General features: G+C 39.9%; 1 protein-coding gene and 1 pseudogene across 29 annotated transcripts in view; one reads left to right on the top strand and one right to left on the bottom strand.

Moving 5' to 3' along the window:
- Window positions 1-27,656, bottom strand: part of MBNL1 (muscleblind like splicing regulator 1) — a 276,473-nt gene that overhangs the window by 63,889 nt on the left and 184,928 nt on the right. The gene's annotated exons all lie outside the window — the stretch shown is intronic.
- Window positions 22,770-22,868, top strand: LOC130456046 (U6 spliceosomal RNA; annotated as a pseudogene).

The following is a 27,656-nucleotide window of genomic DNA, read 5'->3' as shown; positions in this document are numbered from 1 at the left end:
GAGTCAATGCTGACGCAATGCCATCACACTGGGACTCAAACACCAAGATACTATAACTGTTTCCTGCAGAACTCACGAGGTTTTGGTTGCACAACACTCATTAATCATTTTGAAAACTGCACAGCTGAAACTCTACGCAACTAAATAACTCTTATGTGACCCCTGAGAGTCAAATTCAGTACATGGAGGGGGGGAATGGAAAGAGAAAAAAGAGACTCCAATAATAGCCCCACCAGTTCACAAATCCCACTAAGTTTCTGATAGTCTCTTCCAGTACACGACTGTTTCCATCTTCAACGATATCTACAAGACAACAACGCCTATGATCTCTTATTATAATGTAGTCTCTAGTTATAGTGACTTTCATCTGTTGGTACTATCAATGAGGAACATATTGTCCATGGTCTCATCATCATTAGAGAGAATCAATCAAAGAGTCAGTCAATAAGCATTTATGAAGCTGTTAATATGTACCAGGCACTGGCTCAGAGTTGAGCAAAAACAGACACTGCCCTCTGGGAAGGAGGGATATTTTACATAGGTAGGGGCTAATAGGGCAAAGGATAGAATATTGGGTCTGGATGCTTGTAAGGAGAGTAGTCAGGCCTGGAGTAAGGAAGATCTGAGTTCAAATACAGCTTCAGACACTATGACACTTGACCAAGTCACTTCACCCTGTTTGCCTCAGTTTCCTCATCATAGGAGAAGCCAATGAATGATAAACCACTCCAGTATCTTCACCAAGAAAATTCCCAATGGGAATTAAGAGTCAGCCATGAAGAGTCAGCCATGACTGAAGCAGCTGAACAATGACGACATATTTTTAGTATGCCAGAAAGACATTCTTTTCCCTTCCTTCCCATTACTATCACTTCCTCTTTCCCTATGGGAACAGGTAGAGAGTTGCAGAACAATGCTATAAACAATGAACCCACAATTTTCTTTATCCCCAGAGCAATTCTCTTCAAGGAGAGAAGGAATCAGAATGGGAATATCTCATCGCTGAGTAAGGTCACAGAAAACTAGCGCCGTGTTTATATTTCAGTGACATTTTGCGATTGCCAATATCATTAAATGGTCTGACATTTGTTGGCCGTGCTATTATCAGGCCATAAAAATGGAAATACTAAGGCTAGGTATTTTTCAACCACTTAAACAACTCCTTGGGTCCTCAATATGGTCTTCAATGGAAATGATTCTAAAGATCTCTGCCATCTAATGTATCTTGCCAAAAGAAAAGATACACATAATAAAAATTAACAGTTCCATAATATGACCTTCCTTCCAACTGGGAAATGCAAGATGTCTGACCAAAAACAGCCAATAAGTCACTATAGCAACCCTGCAATTGGTTGACTAATAAAATATTATCTTTATTCTAGTTAATTAAAAATACATTAATGATGCACCAGAAGATTAAAATCACAACTATCCTCTCTATCCATGAATTTTTACTCTTTTAGGTCATTGCTTCATGCTGTTTTCTGTACTTGGTTTTATGTCTTCACCAGTTGAATTACTCAAGCCAAGTATTCACTGAAAATAATTTGCTTTTCCCCCAGGGATATGTGTTTTATGGGACTAGGAAAATGGGTCTCCTCTCACAAGAACGACTTCAATGGTGGTGCCAGACAGTTTACACTAAAACACTGGTGGCACGATGCCTTTCTAATGGTTTGCTGCCATGGGGCGTGTTAATAGTACTTGTTGGTGAGTGTGATAGATATTTTTCAAAATTCAAAGTGATTAAGATGGGAAGACACAGTCATATGAAACTGTCCCAAAGACTTGAATGAGAAGAGTGCAATGTTCATAATTTGGTTTATGGATAATTTGTGTTTTCCCCTTTTCTTTATTAAAAAGGATGGAAGGAAGGAAGGAAAGAAAGAAGGAAGGAAGAAAGGGAGGGAGGGATGGAGGGAAGGAAATGTTCTTAATTAGTCACAGAACCAATAGCCTTGATCTTGTGAAAGTACAAAGTTGAGCCCTCTGAAGGAGGCAGGAACATCTCAAAAACCAGAAGTGGTTCCATCTTTTCTCACCTCTTCTCTCCTTGTTTTGTCTTCTTTCCAAAAAGAGTGGAAAAATACAATCCTGGCACTGAAAGGATTTCCACTGTTGGTTATAACAACAATCACTTCATTTGGACAGTCCCCATGAGTGTATGGAAGGAGGGAATAATACAGTGAAAATGAGATGGTCCGTGAATTCTACAATATATTCCCTTCTATGTCACCAAACACTGTTAATGTTACTTGACCCTGTCACCTCAATATGCCTTCTTGGATGTCAGGACAAAATGGAAACTCCACAAAGACATGAAGGAATCCAGTGGAATTTCTCAAAGCTTTGGCAATCCATTTTTTATAAAATAAAAATGTCAACAGATCAAGTAGGGTTGGCTTGTCATCTCTGAGAAGCAACATGGTAGGGTCAAAAGAGGGCTGGATTTGAAGACAGACAACTTGGGTTCTAATCCAAGCCAACCCTCTCTCCAGCCACCTCTGTGACCTGGGACAAGTCATCTACGTCACCTCATTGGGTCTCTGTTTCCTTATCTGAACCATGAGAGGATTGGACTGGCTGCCCTCTAAGGTTTACCTCTGAAGCGATGATATCATTTTGGTCTATCTTAATTAGGATAACATGTCTAATAAAAATTCAGAAAAATAGATATTTTAAATGCCAAAATTACTAGTTCCATTAAGGTAGGGGACAGGCCTGGATCTGTGATTTCATTGGCATAACAGACCCCCAATGAGGTAGTTTCTCTACAAATACAGGTCAGCTCCTTCTCTACAACTTATAGTCTTAGATAGTGCCAGAGTTCTAGGAAGATGTGACTTGCCTAGGATCTCATAGGAAGACTTCATCCCAGTTAGGACTTGAACTAGAGTACTTCTCACTCTGAGGCCAACTATCTCCCCTTTACAACATACCCCCTCTTCATTAAAAACTTAAATATAGGGGGTAGCTGGGTAGCTCAGTGGATTGAGAGCCAGGCCTAGGGACAGGAGGTCCTAGGCTCAAATCTGGCCTCAGACACTTCCCAGCTACGTGACCCTGGGCAAGTCACTTGGCCCCCATTGCCTAGCCCTTACCACTCTTCTGCCTTGGAACCAATACAGAGTATTGACTCCAAGACAGAAGGTAAGGGTTTAAAAAAAAAAACAACCTAAATATACTAAAAGAAGTGAGCTTTTTATCTCATGACCACACAGCTACGTTTCTCCAAACTGGGGGTTCTTATCCTTTTTTGTAGTGGGTCCCCTTTAGCTACCTAGTGAAGCCCTCCAGACTCCTTGTCAGAATAACATTTTTAAGTAAGTAAAGGAAATCCTACATTTTGGTTAGGTAAGAGGGAAAAATCTGTGATTTTTTCATATCCACATACACAGACCCCTCAGGAGCATCTGAACCCCAAAGATCTAAGAGTACTGCTCGAAACTTTTCAGTTGAGTCTGAGAAGACATTTTGGCTACTACTGATCAGTTAATCATTTGAGTACATCGTGGGCACGAGCCTGAAGTGTAATTGATACCGTGGAGAATATTCATAACTCCTTCTTTAAGATGGGAAGGCGGGAGCTGATGTGACTCAGAGTAATGTCAGCCCTAGCAACGCACTATTTTAATAAGTCCAAATGTAAAAGTGAGAAGACAATGCAGACGCCTATCACATGATGTTTTTCTCTTGCTACCATATCAACATTTAGCCTGAAATGCCCAGGATTGACTGAATGACTGGCTTGGCAGCATGGCGCTCCAAGAGCCTCGGGGATGGCAGTGTTCATGTGTCCAGCTCTGGCAAAAGGAGGGGACCCACAGAACTGCCCCTGCACTCTGGCTCAAGGACATGCAGAAAATGAGGCTTCCTCAGGAAGTGATGATGGCAGCTGGGAATCCCAGGCCCTTGGCTGGGACACAGACCCCAGCGGATCTCTCTGAGCATGGGGTCCATCACCTTTTTAATTTTTCTACCTTAAAAATAAGGGGATAATTGTATTTCAGTAGACTTGGTTCCCTTTGTAGCTTCTATTTTATTGTCTTCACTGAAGAATGAGGAGTCCAAAGGGTCTGTCCGACACTAGGAGACAGTGAGGTCTATAACTGCAAGGCGCTATGGTACGGTGGTCAGATTACTGAGGAAGATGCTGCTATATTCTAACCTTCTTCTGCTCAGTGATAGAAGGATCCCCTCTATAACATCCCTTAATCATCCTGGCCTCGGACACATTCAGTGACGAGGGGTTCATTTCCATAAAAACAGCAGCCCATTGCCTTTTGAGGTAGGTTTTAGAAGTGACCAGGATGGATGGAAAAGGAACCATCAGCCAGTGTAGACAGTTACCCAAAGGGCTAACCCACCCGTTGCATGCCTTAATCGAGGCAGGAAGAATTTTGAAAGCACAGCTTTGTTTCACCACTGTGAATGGTTAGATAGTCATGATTTTCACCAAAAAAGGCCTAAAAATGGATCATTTCCCATGTTTGTTCCATCTGGATCTTCAGAGTATAACCAAACGCGCATCCTTAGACAACAATAGGCAAAACTGAGAAGCAGGACATCAGCTGTTGGCCATTGTCTGACCGCTTTGCTGCCTCATGAAACTAACCTGCTTGTAGGGTGAGCCCCATCCCTAGTGGATAACAGACCTTGGGCTGGCCCAGCATCCCCTGAAGTACCTAGCCTAGCCAGTGCCCCCCTGGGCTCCACCAGGCATCACACAGATCCCTGGGACTGGAGGCAGAAGACCTGAGCTCTAAGCCTAACCCTACTGCATACACGCTGTAGGCTGCGAAGTGATGCCAATGTGCATAGAGCACTATGCTTGGAATCAGGAAGACTCATCTTGCTGAGTTCAAATCCAACTTCAACTACTTACTAACTGACCCCGGACAACTCACTTCACCCTGGTGGCCTCAGTTTTCTCCTCTGTAAAATGAGCTGGAAAAGGAAATGGTCAACCCCTCCAGTGTCTTTGCCAAGAAAACCACAACTAGGATCACAAGGAGTTGGACACGACTAAAACAGCTGAACAAGAACAAACGCCATGTCTACCTTGCAAACGGGACACTTCCTTTTGCTGAGCCCCCTCCATAAAATGATGGAGCTGGAAAGAATTTATCTCTAAGATTCTTCCGAAAGTTAGGACTCATGAAGAAGATTTCCATTTTTTGCATGTTTACCAAAGCACCTCATTCTTCCCTAATATTTCAGCTATCTGTCTAATTCCTACCTTAGATACAGCTCTGTGAACCTGGACAAGTCACTTAACTGTATCCCTCAGTTTTCTCATCTGTAACATGGGGATAGTGACAGCACCTACTTTTCCAGGGCTGGCTGTCAGGATCAAAGGAAATGACACAGATCAGCTGGATTCCTTCATCCTTCCTCCCATGGGAATCTGCATTTCGAAAGTGAATTCTGATGACCTCAGAGGAGAATCTCTGGACATTTCAGAGCAGGAAGTGACATAGGAAGATATGTTCAGTGCTGTTGTGTTTGGGTTGGGGTTCTGCTTCTCTGATGTTTTCACCCCATGTGACTGCCTCTCTAAGGCTCACTGAATACTCTAACCCTGTGTGTTAGCCCCCTTCCTCATAGCACATGACTTACACTCATGGTCCCATCTTCTCGCCCACTCCAGACTTTTCCAAGTCATCGGGAAGATGTCTAGGGTCATTTGACCTTTGATGCTTTTGGTTTGGAATTCCTCCATGCTTTCCACAGCCCTCCTCGGCCCCCCAGGAGAGACAAGAGAATGATCATAGGGAAGTAGCCTTGCTCCAGCACTAATTTTGAATCTCTGAGGTCTTTCCAAGAGCAGGCTCTGAAAGAAAATATTTTTGACAACATATGGAGATGGCGATGGCTATGAGAACAAAAGACAACCCCCTGGTTCCTGTGGGGGTGACCTCGGCATTTTATGAGGCACGGGGAGGTTCAGCAGGGGGACCAACTGGGGGTGGTGGGCATTTCTGTTGCCCTTCCCATGGAATTCCTGACTAAGCCAAGACAGGAAACAGGTGCCTGGGGGGCTGAGGGATCTCCACAAAGCCTCCAGTTGGGCTCACAACAGAGAAATGCTCTGCCCTGCATTTGTCTGCTTTGTCTAGTCTGTAGTGCCAGCCCTCCCCACTTGCCTGGGGGGTTGCATTTCTGACTGTTAAGTTTCTAGCCCTGATGATCCTTTCTTGAGGGGTCCCAGCCCTGTTCACTTCCCTGGCAGCTCACATCAATCCAGAATTCTCCATCTTCTCACCAACCAGCAGCTGCTTTGAGTCCTTGAGTGGGTGCCCTCTGACGCTCCTGCCTCCTCTGTACCCCGTTGTTCTTTCCAGCTTCAGTTTATACCCTGTCTGACTCTATTAGGACTTGTGCTCCTTCAGGGTAGAAACTGTCTTGTTTGCTTGTATTTTTATTTCTGAAACTAAACACAGTAGTGACACATAGTAAGTGCTGACTAAATTCTGTCTCTATCTCCGTCTCTGAGGCTGCCTGTCTCTTTCTGTCTCTGTCTCTGTGTCTGTCTCTGCTGCCAGCTCTCCTTCTTAAGGGCTAGAACAATCCATTATCCTCCTTTCTCTTCACACATATCCAGTTCCTCATTAAGCCACTCTGGTGCAAATTCTAGCTAATTCTTGCAAGCCAGAAAAGCTTCAAGTATGAACCAGGTGACAGCTGGCCGTAATCAGTGAATCCTCAGATTCGAGCGTCTGGCGAGGGATTTGAGCCCATGGCAACTCCCGAAAACAGTCCAGCAGGGCAGCGTGGTAGAGAAAGCAAGCACCGAGCTAAAATTACCTCGGGAGAAGCTTTCATTCATCTACTCAAAGCAAAGATTTATAAAGGGCCAATGGTGAACCGAGGCTGACTGTGCTTGGGCAGGGGAGACAGAGTCATCGGATGAGGGCCAGTCCTTACCTTCATGGAGCTTACAGTCTAACATTCATCATGGAACCTAGCAATGTCCCTGGCACACATTAGTTATGCAAAACCAATGTGGAGAGTCAGTGAATGAGGGAATGAGTGGAGAAAGAGCAATCGGCTCGACGGCATCAACATCTACCTCATTTCTTTTGTTTTTGCCAAAGATAGCAAACAGTATGACCATTCTTCAGAGTCGAAAGTGAAAACAGATGTTCACCAGCTGCCCCAACAGAAGTCACTGAATGGGGAATACATATTGCTTTGTGCGGCTTGCAATAATATTACAGCACAGCACAGGGGCAAGATGGCAATATTCATGGGGAACTGGATTTGCTGCTTGGCCCTTGGATGAACGACCAAGACAAGAGGAGAAGCAGCTGCGGAGGCAGCAGGGTAGCCCGCAAAGATGGTAGCCGGGTGTTCTCCCCAGTGGATGCACCCAGTGCAGTGACCCAAAAGGCATGGGGAGAGGAGGAAAGGGAGCCCAAAAGCATCATGCAAAATGACTGGTCCTGCCCTCTTCTCCCCATCTTGCATGAGGCCATCAAGGACTAGATGGTAAAAAGCATCACAACATGCCAGACCATGGCAATTGGAAACTTTTCCAAGTCTACCATTGTAGTAACATTTGGATGTTCAATTTGTACCTTTTCTCCACTGTCAGTCTCAAGTAGAGAGAGAGAAAAAATCACTGGTTAACTCAAACAAGTATATGGTGAACAGGAAAGAGCTGAGAACACCATAAGGAGTTGCATTCTTAGTCTTTGATCTTCTGATTGCTGGAATTAATAATAGTAATAATAATTATTATTATTATAATAACTAGCATTTATATGGGCAGCTAGGTGACCCAGTGAATAGAATTCTGGACTTGGAATCAAGAAGACTCATCTTCTTGGTTTCAAATCTGGCCTGAGATACTTCCCAGCTGTGTGGCCCTGGGCAAGTCACTTCACCCTGTTTGCCTCAGTATCCTCATCTGTAAAATGAGCTTGGAAAGAAAATGGAAAACACTCCAGGATCTTTGCCAAAAAACAAAAACAAAAACCAAGAATGGGGTCAAATAGATTATATAGCATTTTAAAGTTTGCTAAGTGATTATCTCATTTAATCCTCACAACAACCATGGGAGATAGGAATTATTAGCATAATACCCATTTTACAGATGAAGAAGGAAATAGAGATTAAGTGACTTCTTATCCAATGTCACACAAGTGGCAAGTATCTGAGTTAGGATTTGAAAAACATAAGAGTTGAGGTCAAAAAGAACTGAGTTTGAAATCTGTCCTAGTGGTGTGATCCTAAACAAGTCATTTGATGCCTCTCAATCTCAAGTTTCCTCATCTGTAAAATGAAGATAATACTAGTACCCTGTTCCTAGGGTTGTTATGAGGATTAAGTGAGAGAATCCTTTTAAAGCACTTTACATATATTAAAGGGTTATATCAGTGACAGCTATTATTATTTCTACCTCACATTCCAGCTACTCCTAGTATAGTTGTGGGGCCGTGGGAAAGTCACTTTACTCTTACATGGCTCAGTTTCTCCAAGTGTAAAAAGAAAGAATTAGCAAGATGCCTAAGTTCTCTAAGATGATTCCCTTCATAGGATTCCACAACACACTGTATCTAAATATGCTTCATGAATAGAAGCGAATTTTTTATATTTAAGACAATCAGCATGCTTTGAGTTGATTCAAGAAAATAAATAGATGATGATTAGGTTTCAGACAGGGAAGGTGCCAGGTGTGCCCAGAAGAAAGGATCTGATTCAAAGACTAACAGTCTTCCAAAGAGAAAAGAAGAGCGTGTTCACTCTGACAGACTGAGGCTGCAAAGTCTAAAAGGAATCTTCTTTGATAGAGCACCTCCTCAGAAACATTCATTTCCTAAAACTTAGGCTATAATTACAATGATTATATAAGTAGATTTTAAATCTAGGCACTTAATTTGCCAGGAGTAAATAAGATATTTTCTGCAAATCTGCACTGTGAAATTTCTTTCATTTAATGAAAATACGACACTTAAAACGAGTTTCAAAAAGCATACAAAATCAAAGAAATGTACTCATCCTTTTGCTCTTCTATAAACACGTTGGCCCAAAACACAAACAGAAAAAGAACCAAACTTTCAAAAACTCAAACCAGAAAACTGTAGCTTTGCTAGGGACTTCCATGACCATTTAGCCTATTGATACTCTCTACCTCCCAAGTCATCAAGGTTTGTTTGGATACTGCCAGTAAGGAGCAACTCATTACCTCTCTCTTTTTTTAAATCCTTTCTGTCCTTCTTAGAATCAATAATGTGTAATGGTTCCAAGGCAGAAGAAGCTAAGGATTAGGCAATGGAGACAAGGGGCAGGAAGAGGGCAGAAGGAGAGTGCTCTAAGTATGGGGGCAGCCTGTAAGTAAAGTGGCCAATGGGACCAAAGCAGAGGGGAATATAAAACAAGTCTGAAAAGTTCATGAAGGCTACTGTCCACTAGGGCCATTGTGAAGGGTCAATCAAAAGCACTTTCATCTGTTCCTAAAGGTAACAGGGAGCCACTGAGGTTTATAGGTATGGAAAGGGACATGGCTGGTGTATACATTGGTCATGATAAGAAGACCACGGGGAGGAATTGGAACCTTCTAAATGTCCCCTGAACACAGCCAAGGAGGACGAGAGCCTCCCATCTCAGAGTTCCAGGCCCAATGGCTCCCTCAATATAACATTTGAGTTTTATTGGCTCCAATCACACATGAGGATCAAATAAGAGGGACAGTTTTTTTAAAACCAATTGATAAACCCTGAAGTATCAGATCATTAGTGGTTCTATTCTCTCAGTGATTCTGCAGGTTGCTTAGAGGCTGACCAACTCCATGTGGCACTTGTAAGGGACTCACTACCATTTGTCATTTTCTAAGTGTTTATTTTCTTTCTAACCAGATTAGAAGTCTTACCACTGACTTCTATTTAGCTTGTAGGTGACTAAAACCTCCTGATCTTTTTGGAAGAAATGGGCAGATTTCATTTACATTTCTGCTAAGGAAAGATGGTAAACAATAAAAGAAGCTCTCTGTATTTCCATGTGGAAGACTAGAAGATGCTTCCACAAAAAGGGGACTGATGGAGTATCTCTAATAAGGATAGATGGAAGAAAGATAGAGAAAACTTTAAGGAAAAGAATCCCAGGTAAAAGGAATCTTGCCAGTTTCTTCACCAATTATAGACAGATGGTTGGCATCTCTCTGCCCACTTTCCAGTCATGTGCTTGCAGAAGAAAAGGAGGGCCCAGCATCAAGTGAGAGGCACTGGGCTGGTGAGTAGACTAACTGGCCTAGAAAACTGCTGTGCCTAAGAATAAGCCCTTAGTGGCCAACCTGGTGAACTCCTGGGTAGCAAAGTCAGAATTCGAACCCCAATTCATTTCTCTTTCTCTTTTCACTTTTCTCTGGGCTTTGGCTTTGCTTCAATTGGAACCCTGCTACTTCTTAGCTCTCTGGCCTTGGAAAAGTCACTTTTTAAAAATAAAATGCTATGCTTAGACTAATTAACCCTGAAACTCCCAATTCCAACTCTTGAGACTAGGAAAAATCAAGGTAGACTGAGCTTTGACATTCTCCAAACAAGGCATACCGTTCCTTAATACCCACAGTCTAGGGCAACATGGGAAACTCTCAAGTAGACACAACAGCCCTCCAGGCAAAACTACAAGAAATAAATAAACATCTTCCCTCCTCCTCACCTCTTTCCTGCTCTCTCTCCCTGACCTTTAGCATGCTCAAGCTATTCTCTCTCATTGACCAAAGTTCCCTCCCTATAACTTACCCCATTCCAAAACGATTCTTTCTTTCCCTTGAAATCAAGTCTTGTTCACTGTTACTCCAGCCCACTCTCCTTATTAAATCAACTGACACTAAGGTGAGGGACAGAGAAACTCATTCTCCCTGACCAAGGAAAACTTACATCCCCAGAGAATGACTTCTGAAAAACCAGATCAAGAGTGGTTCTCTGTTCTCTCTATATTCCAGGAGAGTAGGCAAACTGGTTTAACCAGAAAAGAATATGAGTGGTAATTTTCTGCTAGTTGGCACGGCTCATTGTGGTCATGACACCTATCTACAGTCTTCTCAACCCACCCCTCCTGATGTGCTGTGGACTTCAGAACAAGATTGTCAGGCTTGTTAACAGGGTAAACCAAGTTAGAGAAAATCAGTTATGAAGAAGGGTGGGAGGACTTGCTCTCCTAAACATGGGCAGCACAGAGTTCAGTGCCTAGGGCTCACCACATTTTTAACTGCTCAGAGGCTTTCAGAGGGAGCATATTTATTTCCTGGTTCTTGTCTCAGTTCTAAATTCCTTTGGGATGTCAGATGGTTGAGTACCACACAGCGTTACCCTTTCTGGAATAACGGCTACTTACTTAATGCTATTCGATGCATGGAACATATACAGCATGCACTGAATAGCAAATGGCTGGGACACCAGACATCAGATGATCTTACAGAGTGAGACACTTGGGCTCAGTGAAATACAACTACATATTGGGAGAGTTGGATTAGAACCAGATTCTTCTGATTTCCAGTAGGGATGCTCTTTTCAATTCATCAGGTAGAACTTTACCTTCACATGAATGCGTACCCATGCAAAAAGTTTATGAGGAGATGTGATTTTTCCCTCTCTCAAAGAACTTAGGAAGCACCAAATATTTGCCCATTGGCTACCTTCTCAAACCTAAACGTCTCTGACCAGTTATCAAGGCTATTCTCCACAACTGACGTTCCCCCCAATCCATATTCCATCTAAATATGTCACAAAATGTTCACCCTTCTTGTCAGAGGGGTGGATCTACTGTCAGCATACAATAGTAAATAGCATCCATAAAGAGATAACTTGCTTAGTAGGTTGAGAGGAAGGCATAGAGGCAGGAAGTCCTGGGTTCAAATCTGACCTATCTGTGTGACCCTGGGTAAATTACTTAACCCCCACAGTCTTGCCCTTACCAGTCTTCTACTTTGGAACCAACACACAATATCGACTCTAAGACAGAAGGTAAGAGTTTAAGAAAATAAAAGAGATGACCGCTTATTCTTTGTCAACATGTCAAAAACTAATAGCAAAATATCCAATACTAACACTAGCCTAGAAACCTGAAATTCATAATTTATTTCATGCAAAACTAAAAACTTGATCCTTTGTTCTATTATCTCATCAGGAAAGAAAAGACAGTGATTAAAGGTAGAATCTCTCAGGCTGAAATCAGCATCCATAAGATCGGAAGTATAGCAAGATCACTGAAGCATTGCTGGAGGAGAACTCAATAGAGCGCATTAGCCGCCATCATCTTTGGGAGATTTGGACTGGCTAATGACTTGGGTTTTTTTCTTTGCAATAAGAGATATTTTGAGACACATTCAAAGCTTTGTGCTGTTCTCTTACACAACTGAAGGCATATCCAAAAGAAATTCCTCTGATGATAATAGGTTCCCTCTCACACATGCTGAGCTGAAATGTATATGTGAGACACTTAAGTGCCATTAAACACAAAATATAAAATTTTGTTCCCCACACATTTATTACACACCGATTAGATATTAGGGATACGAAAGAAAAAAAGGCTTTAGATTGTTCTGAGCACACAGCATCTATGCAGTATGTTTTATGAACAACTTCAGATCATGTTGTACTACTGAAAAAAGGAAGTTTTATCATATATTAATGGTGGTTCAGGATTTTTCATTGGACCAGTGGAGAGGGGGTAGGAGAACAATTTTTAACAAACAGCCACATGGAGTCACCCATCATCCTTGGCTCCAACTCCTCCAAGAAAGGCTGTTTCCCTTTTGCTTCATTTCTTGGAGCAGCTGGCCCAATGCTTTGCATGGACTGCTTAAGAAATGTTTGTTGAATCAGATTCTCTGGTAGCAGGTTTCTAATATCAGCTTCGTCAGCAGTCAAAGTCCTCTGGCTAGTTCTGATGACAACCAGCTAGACTGCTTCTGCAAACACAGCTTAAATGGCTCCTGAGCCATAGCATTCTACACTGCAAAACTCCTATCATCGTCTTGGGCTGCAGGCTGAGAACTGGACACCCCAGTCCCAGAGAGGGACCTGCACTTACTTAGGAAAAGGACTGGGATCTAATTAATGGGTGGTTGGATCCAACAAAGCATTATAATACAGTGTGTGTGTGTGTGTGTGGGGGGGTGATCTATCCATCATTTTACAAAAGCTACAATGAAGCCCCAAGTGTGATAGGTCTGGGCACAAAGCAATAGACTTATAGCCCAAATATTCTGGTTCTTAACATGCAGGTTTGAGATGAAGGTCTGGAATTTTCACTGCTCACAATCTTAGCCTCAATTCTCTCAAAAGGCAAGACCTTGCAGCAAATCGTGGCAATAATCCCATAAGTGGCTTACCTTTCTGTGATTGAAATCTTTGAGGAATGTAGCCCACATTATGGCTTTTGGTGTACCCAACAACAATAAGGGCTAAATAGGGTCAGTGGCAGAGTGGATGCTTAGGACAATGAAGAGTACTTTGACTGGGTTTTCATCTTGTGACTGGCAAAGGTTTTACCACAGCCTCTGTTGACTCAAAAGTGAGTAACAATATATCCAAAAATCAAGCACCTAAATAGTCCACCAAATGGATAATCGGTCCTTGGGAAAGTCAACATTGGAACATCAAATTATCCAAAATAAGGCTAAGGTCCTCACGGGATGGCTTTTCAAGAAGATGTGGCCACCAGTATCATTAGAATTGATGTAACATAATTGACATAATTATATAATGGATATAATGGATACAATGGCATGAAATTTCACTAGCATGCCCATTTATCTATAAATTCCTTGGGGACTATTCCTGCCCAAGCATCAATAATCAAATAACTAAGAAAAAGGGGTAGAAACATAAAATCAACAATGTCCTGAGTAAAAGAGGCAACTGGGCAATGAGATGTGCAAGAGCAATGTCTTGATACTGCTCGATTTCAGCAGGAGAATTTAAACTTTGAGAATCAGGCCTTGATTGACAGCTTCATGGCTAGCATAAATTCAATAAATGATGAAGACAATGTTAATGCAGATTAAACTTAAAAGCCTGTCTTGCCAGTGAGCCGGTGGTTAAATATCCACCACCAGATCATCGAATACGAGATACAGTATGAAGCCTCCAGTGGCTTGGAATTGGACTAACCAAGTAGGACCCATATCTCAATAAAGGGCAGCATATGTTGAGTACATGAGCAGTGAAGGCTGTAATTCTCTGGTAGCATCTGCATTCAGATGAGGGCAACAATATCCCTGTGAGCTGGGGAGGTCAAGGAGGGCTTCTAGGAAGTGGAACTCTAGATAGACATTAAAGAATCAGAATGCTTCCAACAATCAGGGGAAAAGGAGCACGGATCCCAAGGAGGAGGAAATCAAGAGTAAAGAGTTTTGTGGGGAAGCAGGAAGACACTTGGTATGTTTATAAATCCTGGAGGACTGTAGAAAAATAGCCTCCATTTCCCCAGATGACATTGGGTCTTGGATGCCACATTAATAATTATAAGATCATGGATTCATAGATTTAGAGCAGGAAGAGACTTGGACTGCATGGAATGGAAGGACTTGGAACAGGGGAGTGGAATGATCAAAGTGGTGTTTTAGGAAGACACTTTATATTAAATACAGCATAAATCATGTAGATGGTAAGTGATTACACAGATGTTACGTGACCCCAAGAGTTCAGATACCTCCAAGTAGAACCAGACCTGAACAATCCCAGACTCACACTGCAGGTTCACCAACATCTACAAAGGAAAACTATTATGTAAGCAGCCTTAGGAATTTAACTGTAATTTGAAAGGATGAGGTGAAGGAGGTGATGAATTGATGCTACAAACCTTTACTGATCTGGACACAGTCAATCAGACATTTAAGAACGCCCTGGGATTTTAAATATGTTTGTCTTTATCTCAGACAGAAAATGGGGGTGGGATGGGGGATTTGTTTTCTTAAAAACTAATCCAGCTCCTCTGCGAATCAATATTAGTGCATTAAACAAGAATCTGATTCCAAATATCCTATTAGTAAAAGGCTTAAAAAAACCCTCACAAATATAAAAACCAATAATGAAGAGAAAAATTATTAAATTAGATTCTGGAGGATAGAAACTGCTTCCCTTTTGGAATAGTGGCTAGCCCATAATAAGCATTTAGTAACATGTTTTAATTAATTGAAAGAAGGAAAATAAAAAATTTAGTTAAAATAGTTGGTATATTAATTGTATGCAGCAGTTTTAGAATACAAAGAGATGAACACAGTAGCCAATTTTCTGTTTGGTTTTGTTCTGAAATCTAAAGGGAAAGGATCTTAAGGCTAGAAAGCTTCGGAGAGAAGACTACTTAAGTTTTCTTTTGATTCCGTGACTAACCAATGATTTCTCCAGTGCCACTTGTCAATAATCAGTCCTCCCCTTCCCTCCTCATTCCCCAAAGGAAGACAATGAGGCCCAGGGAGGAAGAGATAAGTGACTTTCCCCGAGTTACGCAGAGAGGTGGTTAATGGCAGAGCTGAGCCCATAACCTAGAGATGACATGGGACCAGGCCTATTTTTATATCATAATTAAATCCAAATGTCCTCGGCAGAGTCTAAACAAAAGATGAATTCCCTTTTGATGATGAAATCCTCCAAATGCTATTAGCAGATGACATTGTAATAACTGCGCCGAGCCTGGGAACATTATAAATCCACAGTGAAATCGGTCACAAAAACCTTCCTCTTTAACCAGTGATTGGACAGATCTATTGCACAGAGAATGGATAATTCAATTCAGCAAGTATTAGACACCTACGACGTACTTGATGATAAGAAAACCAAAGGGCAACGGAAAGACTTAATGCTGACCGAGTTTATGTCGAATGGAAGCTCTTAATTTTTCTCCTTGTATGTTCAGAAATTAGCCCAGTGCCTGCCTGGCCCAAAGTAGCCATTGCACAGATGCATATGGCGTGACTGATCAGTCATAACTCCTGTCAAGCAAGAAGTTTTATGAGAAACATTATTCAGGACAAGGATGAAGGACACAAGAGAGAAGAAAAGTGGCTGCTTCAGCTGCTCCCCAAGCCTCTCTTCATTAGTGTTAAGAGTAATATTTTCATAAGAATTTAGAGTTTGTATAAGTTAGCTCCCATGCAGGATATTTCCCAAGATTTTATGTTGATCATCTTCTTTCTCTGGAGTCAGGAAGACTCAAGTTCAAATCTGACCTCAGACATTTAACTGGTTTTGTGACTCTGGGTAAGTCACTAGCTTCTACAAGATGAGCAGGAGAACAAAGTGATAAACTCTTCCAGTATTTTTGCCAAGAAAACCCAAAATGAGGTCATGAAGAAACAGACATTGCTGAAAAAACCATTCTGTGTAATAATTCTTTCCTGTAGAAATGGCTTCAACTGTCATCTACCTTTGTGTAGGCATGCTATGTTAGATGTGTGGTACATCTAAGTACAGAGTTCAATTCTTGCTTCCGCTTATAAGTTATGTACCCCTATACATGTTACTTAATCTCTCTGCCTCAGTTTCCTCATCTATAAAATAAAGAGTTTGAAACTATTAGCCTGGAAGGCCCCTGGAGCCCCAGAAGAGCTCCTGGGAAGTCACTGCTATTATTCCCTCCTCTCCATTTTACAAATGAGAAAATTGAGATTGAAAGAAATGATTTAATGACCTTGAGGTAGGTAACCCCAGTCCTGATCTCTCTCCCAAGCTATGGAGTAGGCACTAAACACATATCTGTCAAGTGAATGTCAACATATTTCTAAATTTAACCTATGAAATTTAGCTCTATGAAATGGCAGCATCTTGACATGGTGTTCTGGAATCCTTTTTGAATCAGAATCAAGACTTTGTCAAGTGGCTTTAGGATAGGTGATTTATGTGAACTTAAACAGAAAGGAGTTTGGGTTCAGACTTGTGCATGATTCTGTTGATTTGGATACAGCCTGCTTTGAATGATGGCAGAATGATGAATGATCCCCAGTGAGACAGCAGCATTGGCTTCTAACATGTGGATAACTGGGATGTAGCTACATCTCGGTAGAAAACCTGCCATTGTTTCACAACAAAAGCTCTGGGATACCCATTTATCAAGGTCCCATTAAGATTTAAAACTTAGTATATGTTCAAGAGCAGCCTAAATAAAGGGGAGGAATGAGGTTTCATTAGTGTAGGAGACCCCTGAGGGAGGAGACCTCTTCTACTAAGAGAAGTCAGTACCTTCCCTGTGACTTGGAGAGAAATAGCCAGAGGGGTGGAAAAGCTGATAGAGAAAGTGACATGAAAGTGCTGAAAAGAAGTACAGTCTCAGAATCATCTTGGTTGCATGGGCTTGGACCAATCACTGAAGCTCTATGGACTTGAGCCAACTCTAAGCCTATACGTTAAAGAGCTGCCCACTTGTACACAGAGGAGTTTGTTGATTGAGGAGAACTTTATATCATGAAAATTACAGGACAAAAGTCAAAGGCTAATGACAGGAGAAAGCTGTAAGAGAAAAGAAATAAGGAGTAGTGGGACCATCTTGTATTGAATATGGTATCCCATGCACAATCCCATGCCAAAGGGAGACTTTAGTTAGTGAAGCAAAAGATGAAAGGCTATGATTGTAGTTTTCTAAAGAGGCAGAATCATGGCATACAGAAGGAAGGGCACTGGGTTTAGAGGACCTACATGAATATGAATCCTGGTTCTGAAATCTCTTATGCATGTGACATGTGTGCTTACCTAATCTCTCTGTGCCTCAGTTTCCCTAGATATCAAATGGGGAGCAGGGGTTGGACTAGGTGTTCTCCAAGGTTCTTTTCAGCTCTTTCTCTATGACCTTATGTTCTTCTGAGAAGTTAAGAGGGCCTGTCAGGAATGAAGTAGGTTTGAGAAGAATGAAACTGGGTTCCCTACAAAGGGCATGTAAGATTCATTTCTTTCTCAGTTCTGTTCTTTTGGCTATTGTCACACTCCATATGTTGTTCTCTGTATAGAGTGGGTAGTCTATTACAAAAATAGTCCCATCATATGCTATTTTCAAGGAGCAGAACAAAAGAGAAAAGAAAAATGACTGTTCACTTTTGCTCCCTAAGTTGGATATCAGCCCCTGAGAAGTAGAATCAGTGTCCACTGTTCCCATTTATTAAGAAGATCCCATTGTGTTGAGGGTATTTTGTCACAACAGACATGGTCACCAAATAAATGTAAGGAGGAAAAGGGGATTATTTTATTTAAAAAATGTCAGATTAGATTATATTTAAAATAGGGTCACCAGGAATTTAATTTATTCCAAAGAGATTTATTTACAATTAACAGAAAGAATGAAATAGGAAATCAGAGAGTAGATAACTAGCCTAAGCACCATGTAATTTACTCCCAGCCCCTGGCTCAACCTGGGCAGGGAGAGCTAGTCCTTAGCCGAAGAGAAAGACGAGGACCGGGGGAAGTCTCTCTCTAGAGGTAAGTCTCTCCTAACGCTAGTCTCTTCAGAAAATCCAGGAAAGGAGTCAACTTTTTCACTCAAAACGTGTCAGTCCAAAGGGAGAGATTTAAGGACAGTCTCACCAGGAACAGGGTCTCAGATCTAGTCAGCAGATTTTTCTTCAGTCTTTACTCCAAAGAATGAAGAACTGTCTCTCACAGGAAGTTCAACTCCAAGTAGAACTGAACTCAGGAAGTTGTCACTCCCTTTTAAAGACACTTTCTTTTGTGTCATTTCCTGTGTCTTCCCCTAATTTTATGTCTACCAAGCACAGTTGAAGCTTTGCTTAGGACTGCCCAGGGGCAGTCAGTTTGATTCTGATTCATCACCCAGTATTGCACATGTGGGTCACAGTCCTCCCCACTTAATGATTAAGTGGGATGTTTACACTTTTGGTGATTAAATCAAAAAACAGGCAAGGGTTACAATTTAATCTTCCCAACCAAGGGAGAGTTAATTAATTTCATTTTCACAATCAGGGGAGGGTTTAATTTAATCTTCACACAACAGAAACAAACAAGATACAAAAGGGCACCATGAAGCAGATTCAAAGCTAGGGCAAGGGGATGAAAGAAATGAAATGTGGTGATGATGCCTTCAGGCATCAAGATGCCATACTGGTCTTTCAGAGAGACTCACAACACACTACCCAATGACCAGCAATCCTCACTACAAAGAGAACATCACATCTTTGTGGTTTTGAAACCTTCTGGATTTCAGAAGCTAATTCGACTAGGATCTTTGTTTAGCAAGTGTAGGCTGGTCTTGTAAAACCATGGAGGAGTGAATTAAAAATTATCAGGAATAAAAATAGACTGATGCTGGATCTGCTGCTTTCAATAGCCTGACAAAAAGACTCTACAAGTGATAGCCTATTTTTAAAAAGGTTGTTTGGGAAGATTTTTCAGAGGAGTCCTCCTTAAAATCTTGTCTTTCCTCCCACTGAAAAGCATAATACCGGTGAGGTCTCTGTGATATAAACAGAGGATGGGATCTCCTTAATGTTACTTTTTTTCAACACAAATCGGGTGAACAATGTTAAACTTCAAACTGTCAGTAGACCAAACAGTTCTATAAAAACAAAGGAAGGTGAAGAATACATGAAGATCATTGGAAACACTTCATTTAGTCAGTGCCTGAAGCATCTCTATGTCTGACATTGTGCTAGCTAGTAAATGCTACAAAATAGAAGGAAGGATTTGATGGTACTCCCATTCACAAGGGAGGTAAGGTAGGTTGCTCAGGAGGATAGGCAGGTCCTATTGGGTCACTTAGTCTAATACTCTCATTTTACAGTTCGGAAACAGGTGCAGAGATTGGAATAGATTTCTCCAAGATTATACAGGTAATAAGCTGGCTTCAGAATCCAGGCTTTCTAACTTGAGATCAGATAAACTAAATATTGTACCCAACTAGCTCATAATTTTAAAAAATTGGTCAAGAAAACCATACTATGCACTAATATAAGATATTTTCATATTAGCAAATGAATCCCCCCCCCAAAAAAACAGCTAGGGAATGACTGGCACCACTAGGAAGTCTTCACAGAGAATGAGGGAAGGAGGATAGGATGGATAAGGAGAAGGAGGAAGTAGAAGGAGACAAGCAAGATGGAGGGCATTTCAAGCAAGTGTCGCATCCCAAGGGGAAGTACTGAAATGTGGTTAAGTAAGGATGACCTAGGTGTTATGGTAAAAATGAATTAAAGTGCCCTCATTACCAAAATCAAAGAAAGAGTAAAAGCACATACACTATACTGGCCTCTATTAAAACCAACCAACAAATGAACTAATTTCTTTAACCAGAGAGAACCCGAGCACCTACAGGAAAGGTCTCACTCAAATTCAATAGAATCTCAATTTGTATTATATATTTTGCTGTTTCACAGACCCATTTCTTGAGTGCACATCCCGAATCTGTCATTGCTAACAGGAAAACTACAAGTTCACAGGCACATGTTAATGTTTTCTCCAAGTGCTTTAGCATTATCATCTCATTTGATCCTCCCCACAAGCTTTTGAGCTAGATTCCCTTATTGTCCCCATTTTATAGATGAAGAAATTGATAAAAGAACCAGTTAACTGACTTAGGAGTCAAATAGCTAGTAAGTGTCCAAGATGGGATTTGAACTGAAGGTCTTTTTGCTTCATCCACACTACCCTCACTTAACAGGAGGATGAGGCATTCCACTCAGTTGATTAAAATGCCATCATGCTTCGGAAGAAACATTTTGGTCAAAACCTCTTGAGGCATCAGAAGCCACAGAGTCCACATGGAAATTGAGAACAGTTCAAGGGATGGGTCAAGATTTCCATATCTATTCTCCTCTCCAGCAATCCCAATCAAGTTTACTCATAAAAGCACCCTCTCCTTTCATCTTTAAAGTGGCATAAAAGGTATATGGATCACTAGAATGAGCAAGAATGTCTTTAGAAACCCTTAGGAGGGAAAAATATATGCTACATCCAACTTCTAAAGACAGTTGGGAACTTTGGGGTATAGCTTTAACCTATCTATCAAAGCCCTAAGTAAAAGCAGCTTCTGATTGTAACAGATCTGTTGGGTGCTCCGTGTACTAAAGGAGTCTCCAAAGATACCTGATGGCCTTAGAAGGTGGGAAAATAAATCACGGAGCCAAATATCACCATTAGGTACAGGGTCACAAAATCATCCCACATTAAGGAGCCCCTGAGGAGGTGCTCTGTAGATAGAGAAAATCTTTAGGAACTTAGATTATAAGACAGAGATCAGAGTCTTAACAGATTGCTCACAGTATTAAAATGTTGGATAATTCAGGAAGCCATCTGCATAGGTATAATTTCCATCTGAAATAGAACAATGTATTTCAGAATTCCCTGCACTGAAAATTCTCAGAAATCTGTGAAAAGGAGCAATCCTTGTTGTAGTAGAAAAAGTTTGAGACTTAGGGTTAGAAGACTTCAGCTGGAATTCCCATCTGCCACTTCGTGGGCAACCAGATTTCTTGCTCTAAGACTCAGTTTCCTCACTTGCAAAATAGGAATAATACAGTCTTTGACCTCGAGTCTTTAGAGGGTTGTCATGAACTTACATATGAAAAGAGGAAAAGGCTTCATACCTATCAAAAGCAATATAAATTTAAGCTGAAAATGATTTAATTGCACTTGGAATATACAATTTAATGGAATTGTAGAAAATGGAAAATGATTTAATTATATTTGGAGCACAAGATTTAATGGAAATAGTATTCAGAGGACACACTTTTGGTTTGAACTATGGTTCTGTTTTTCTGTGTGACCTTCATCAAATCATTACAGGTCTCTTGGCTTCTGTTTTCTCTGCTGTAAAAAAAAAAAGGCATTTGAGCTTCTAAGGCCCATTCCATCTCCTAGTCCTAGGTTAGCTTTATCGGCCACCATGCAGGTTCAAAGATAGTTTGCTACATTTTCATCAGAACCCTGGGAGGAACTCCCTTGCCTAGGTGGGTCTTTTGAGGGTATTCACAAGAGCCTTTTAAGGTGAAAACACAGAAAAAGGTCTCCTTTTGTTGTGTGCTCTCCTCTCTTATATACATTGCTTTCTCAGGGAGATCATGACTCACCCAGTTGATAGCATTACATAATTTTACAAAGGTTGCTAGAAATAGAGAAGGATGTGTCTAGAAAAAAGGATTAAGACCTAGTCTTTCAGGGATTCAATTCATACACTTGGAACATCTTGTCATTCTCCCCATTGTTTAGTTGAAAGATGTCAGAATTTCAAAGAAATTTGTTTAGACAAGGAGATAGGAAACATTTTTAAAAGCAAACATAATTTGGAATATGCTATTAAAAATGAATAAACAATGAAGTGCAAGACTTGAGACAAGGAATCTAAATAGTCTGGAGAAGAAGCGATGAGGGTCAAATCCATTAAGGTGGCTATATATGAAGAGATGTGAGGGATGTATATGAGGAGAAAGAAATGAGATGTATTAGTAGCCTGGATATGTGGGAAAAGCAACGGTATGTGCTGAATAGTGACATCAACATTGAAAATGTGGGTAATGGGAAAGAAGGTCATAGCCTCAACAGTGAGAAGAAAATTGAGAAAATGAGGGAAAATTCATGGGGGAAAGATTCAGAGTTCTGTTTTGGTTATTCTCACAAGTCACTGGCAGATGGTGATATGAAGTTAATATAAAAAATAAAAGAGAGAAAAGGGCTGTATATATAGGAAAGACCTTCATAGAAAATAAGTCCAAATCCCTGGGAACTGATGGAATTACGAAAAAAAGATAGTATATTAGGAGAGAAGAGGCTTAGGACAGAGCTTGGGGGAATACCGATGGTTAGTAGACATAATTTAGATGAATAATAGAGCAGTCAGTACTCACTTTATTTGGACTAATACAGAGAAGATCAGTATGGTCCCTGAGCAAGGATGACATGAAAATCCAAGAAAAGTTAAGTATTTTGGAGGCGAGGGGGAATATTGGGAGACAAATTAGGTGCAAAGGCACTCATTGAGTTCTCATTTGCATAACCCTAAAGTTCATCCAAAAGTCCATGGCAATGAAGTCCATTAAATGTACAAAGACCCAAACTGGAAATCCAAGTTTTGACTCCACTCTTTTAACCTACAGCTCAGTGATTACTAGAAATGTAAATTAATGTATTAAAAGTATCAGGATATGTTTAAAAATAAAATTCCTGAAAGTACAAGGGGGGGGAGGAAGGAAGGAAGGAAGGAAGGAAGGAAGGAAGGAAGGAAGGAAGGAAGGAAGGAAGGAAGGAAGGAAGGAAGGAAGGAAGGAAGGAAGGAAGGAAGGAAGGAAGGAAGGAAGGAAGGAAGGAAGGAAGGAAGGAAGGAAGGAAGGAAGGAAGGAAGGAAGGAAGGAAGGAAGGAAGGAAGGAAGGAAGAAAGAAAGAAAGAAAGAAAGAAAGAAAGAAAGAAAGAAAGAAAGAAAGAAAGAAAGAAAGAAAGAAAGAAAGAAAGAAAGAAAGAAAGAAAGGAAGGAAGGGAGGGAGGTAGGAAGGTAGGAAGGTAGGAAAGAAGGAAGAAGTCAGAGAACTGGAGAAAATCCAAGAGAAAACTGCATCACAAAACATAGAGAAGAGAGACTGTACGGAGGTAAAAGGGGAGAAGAGGGATCAGCAATGTCAAATGACAGAGAAAAGTCAAAGATATTGGACATGGAACCTCCCCACACTCCCAGTAGACTTGGCAACTATGAGCCCACTAGAAACTTTGAAGAGAGCCTTTTCACTTGAATTAGAGGGTCAGAAGTCATACTGCAGAGTGTTCAGAAGAGAAGAAAAAGAAAGAAAATGGATGATCAAATGCAGATTTGTTTTTCAAGTAGTTTGAGACAGGGGCAAGACACAGGATGAAAACTAACAGGTGCACTGGTATTTTGAGAGGTTTGGTTTCTTTTTGTTGTTTTAGGATAGATGAGGGTCAATCACTTCAATGGGATTTAAGGAATCGGAGAAGAAACTAGTAGATGGAGAGAGAGGAGAGATGATAGGACAATTTGCTAGACAATAAGGGAAGGGATGGTCTCAAGGGTCCTTGGCTTTAGGCTTTAAGCAAAAGTTCCAGAGTTTCATTAGGGACAAGAGCAAAGGGGGCAATTGTGCAGAAAGAAATCTTAAGTATATTATAAAATTACAAAACATTACAAAAGCAGAGCATCTATTAATTTATTCAATATCTTTCTCATTGATATGGTGATGAAAGGCATTGAGAAAAAATAAATAAGTAAAGCCCTGGTCACCTTTTCCCAGAAATATGTTCATTTTGTAAGATATTAAGGGTAGCTTTCTGAAATTTTGACTTGTCAGGCTAGTAACAAGCATCCTTTCAGTGCCTACTATGTAGTGAAGACATGGAGATGCTGTATTCTACCATAAGCCACCTCACTGTATTTCCAAATTGAAAATATTTTTTCCATGTTAGCCTGCAAAATCCTAAAAGTGACCTTAGTTGGTACTCCTACAATGATAAATTATGGAAGAATAGAAAAGTTCACTATAAAAAAGTTATCAAAAAATGAAAAAATTGAGTTGATTTAAGGTAAAACCTTGCTCTCCCATTATTATCCACACTCCCCTATTCCTGCTGTCCCCTCTTCCCAAAATAGAAGACATTTATTACAATAAAACAACCGTTTCCTTATGTACTTTAAACTTTACATGATATGTGCTCTAGGCAAATCAATTGTGAGACTGTGAGAAAATAAAAGAAAATAAACAAACAAAAGCAGCAAGCTTTAGGCAGTTGTTCCTATTATGTTCAACTGTAACGTCAGCTGTTTTCTATCGAGTTTGCTTCTCAGTTCCCAATGTATACTCTGCCTTTCATCTTGGAGAGTGCCAAAGAGCTTTATATAAGAACTGCCATAGGGATGGCACCCAACATATGCATAATGGAGTACCACATTAGCAGAAAACAGGGTGGAGAGAGGAGGTAAAATGTACCCCCAAAATATAAGTGAGAAGTGGATGCCTAAAATACCACGAAGCTTCTAAAAGCTTCATGGGTACATAACAATCACTGAAGTTCTCTACACATCTTGCATAAAAACAGTGTGAACCACATTTTAGAAGTGCCAACAGAATGTGGAAGAAGGATGTGCCATGGTTATGGGCGTCCAGAACTGGGAAACATGGGCTCAGAGTCAAGATTGTGAATGAGCAGATCCCCTCAGTATCCCACATACTGTATATGTATCCTTATGTAACTGAGAGCTTCTCTTTCTATACTTTGGAAAGGGTATCTATAAATGGATTTTCCATTAGAATGAAAAGAAGCAGCTACCTAAAACTATCAGCAAGCATTATCTATAACAAGGGATAAAGTAGAAACCTTTGCAGTAGAATCAGGAACGAAACAAGAATGCCCATCGTCACCAATGATATTCAGTGTTGTGCTAGAAATGCCAGCAATAGCAAAGGAGAAGAAAAAGAAATCGAAGGAATCAGAATGGGTAATAAGGCAATAAAATTATCACCATTTGTGGACAATATGATTGTACACTTATAAAACACTAGAGATTCAACTAAAAATTTAGTTGAAAAAATAATACTATTAACAAGGTAGTAAGATAAGAAACAAACTTACATAGATAATGGGCAATTCTATACATTACCAACAAAGACTTGCAAAAAAAGAGATGGTAAGAGATTTTTCATTTTAAATAGCTGTATACAATATCAACTATTGGGGAGTATAGCTGCCAAGACAAATCCATGAACATTTCATGCTAATAAAATCATATTTAAATAAATAGAGAAATACTAATTGTTCATGGGTGGACTGTCAAAAAATGAGAATTCTATATGAACTAATCTATTTATTCAATAGTGGCCCAAAGAAATTACCAAAAAATATTTGTCATTAAAGGAAAAATAGTAACACAATTCATTTGGACAAGCAAAAAAGTGAAGAGTAGCAAAAGAATTAATGGGAAAAAAAGAAACGAGGTCAAACAGTACAGACATTAAAATATATTATAAAGTGATAATTATCTTAACTATTTGGTACTGGCTAAGAAATGGAATGGTGGATCAATAGAATAGAGTAGGTATAACAGACAAAGTTGTACATAATCATAGTGACCTCATGTGTGATGAATGTAAATATCTAAGCTTTTGAGATAAGAATTCAATATTTGAAAAAATGCTGGGAAAACAAGAAATCAGTCTGGCAGAAACTATATATAGACCAATATCCATCATTATTTACCAAGATACATTCAAAATGGTTACATGATCTATTCATAAAGGGAGATATCATGAGTAAATTAGAAAAGCATGGAAGACATTGCCTACCAGATTTATGTACAGGAGAATAATTTCTGAATAAATAAAATAGAAAACATTGTAGAATATAAAATGGATATTTGTATTACCTTAAATTAAAAAGATCTTATATAAATTAAATGATATAGTCAAGATGGGAAGGAAAGAGAATCAGAGAAAAAAATTTCAGAGATTCGTAAAAGCCTCATGCCTAAAATATATAAAAAACTAAGTCAAATTTAAAAGAATATGAGTTATTACCATGTTGATAAATACTCAAAAGATATTAATGGTAAGTTTTGGGAAAAAACAAAAGAATATATAGTCATGTTGAAAAATGCTTTAATCATTGATTAAAAATGAAAATTAAACAATTATGAGATATCATTTCATAATTGCCAGATTGGCAATGAAGAGAGAAGGAAATAATGACAAAAGCTGGAGAAGACTTAGAAAAATTGGGATACTAATAAACTGTTGGTGGAATTGTGAGCTGATCCAAATATTTTGGAAATGAATTTGGAATTATGCCCAAAGTTATAAAGCTTCACATACCTTTTGACCCAGCAATACCACTATTACATCCAGTTCCCAAGATGAACGGGGGGAAAAAAGGAAAAAAGACTAGATTTTAAAATATTCATAGTAGCTTTATTTATAATGAAAAAACCCCTAAAATTGAGAGGATGTGCATGAATGGAGGAATGATTAAATAAAATGTGACATAGTCATCCCTTTCACATCACTGTTGGCATGGTGCCTCACAATCTGAAAAATTTGCATAAAATGTTTTGGTTCATGTGTTCTTTTCATAAACTCGACCTTTTCCCTTATTTTAACTCTGAAAATGTGTATTTATGTATTAAAAGATATATTCGATTGACATGTATTTCTGAGTTTCTAAACATTTTCTGTGTTGTCTCCTGGCTTTCTCATATCGTCTATGGCTTCCTCAAAGCTCCCACTTAATCTCATATGCCAAAAAGTGATATAGTGAAACCATGGGGTGGAAAGTGTGTGGAAAGGGATAGCTGGGTATGATTGTGACAGAATACTATTTGCTACAAGAAATGATGGTTGATTTTAGAAAAGCATGAAAAGATTTGCATGACCCAATGCCGAGTCAAATGAGCAGAACCAAGAGAATAGCACATACACTAACAACATTATTGATCAGAGTAACTAGGAATAACTAAGTCATTCTCAGTAAAATGAAGGTTCAAAACAAATACAAAGAAGAGATGAAAGAAATACTATCCACCTCCAGAGAAGGAACTGATATATTAAAGTATGTATATTTATGGCTTCACACATGTATCTATACCAAATGTTGGCCTTCTTTAATGCAATATATATATATATATATATATATATATGTAAATAGAATGTGTATGTTATTTCTGGGAGGACAGAAACCCTGGCTTTGTACAGCTAATATTTCTCCTTTTTGCTAGTATGGGG

Source organism: Monodelphis domestica, chromosome 8 (assembly GCF_027887165.1).
Source record: "Monodelphis domestica isolate mMonDom1 chromosome 8, mMonDom1.pri, whole genome shotgun sequence".
Classification (NCBI taxonomy): domain Eukaryota; kingdom Metazoa; phylum Chordata; class Mammalia; order Didelphimorphia; family Didelphidae; genus Monodelphis; species Monodelphis domestica.
The sequence above is the reverse complement of the archived record's forward strand: the minus strand, read 5'-3'. Positions and strand labels throughout refer to the sequence as shown.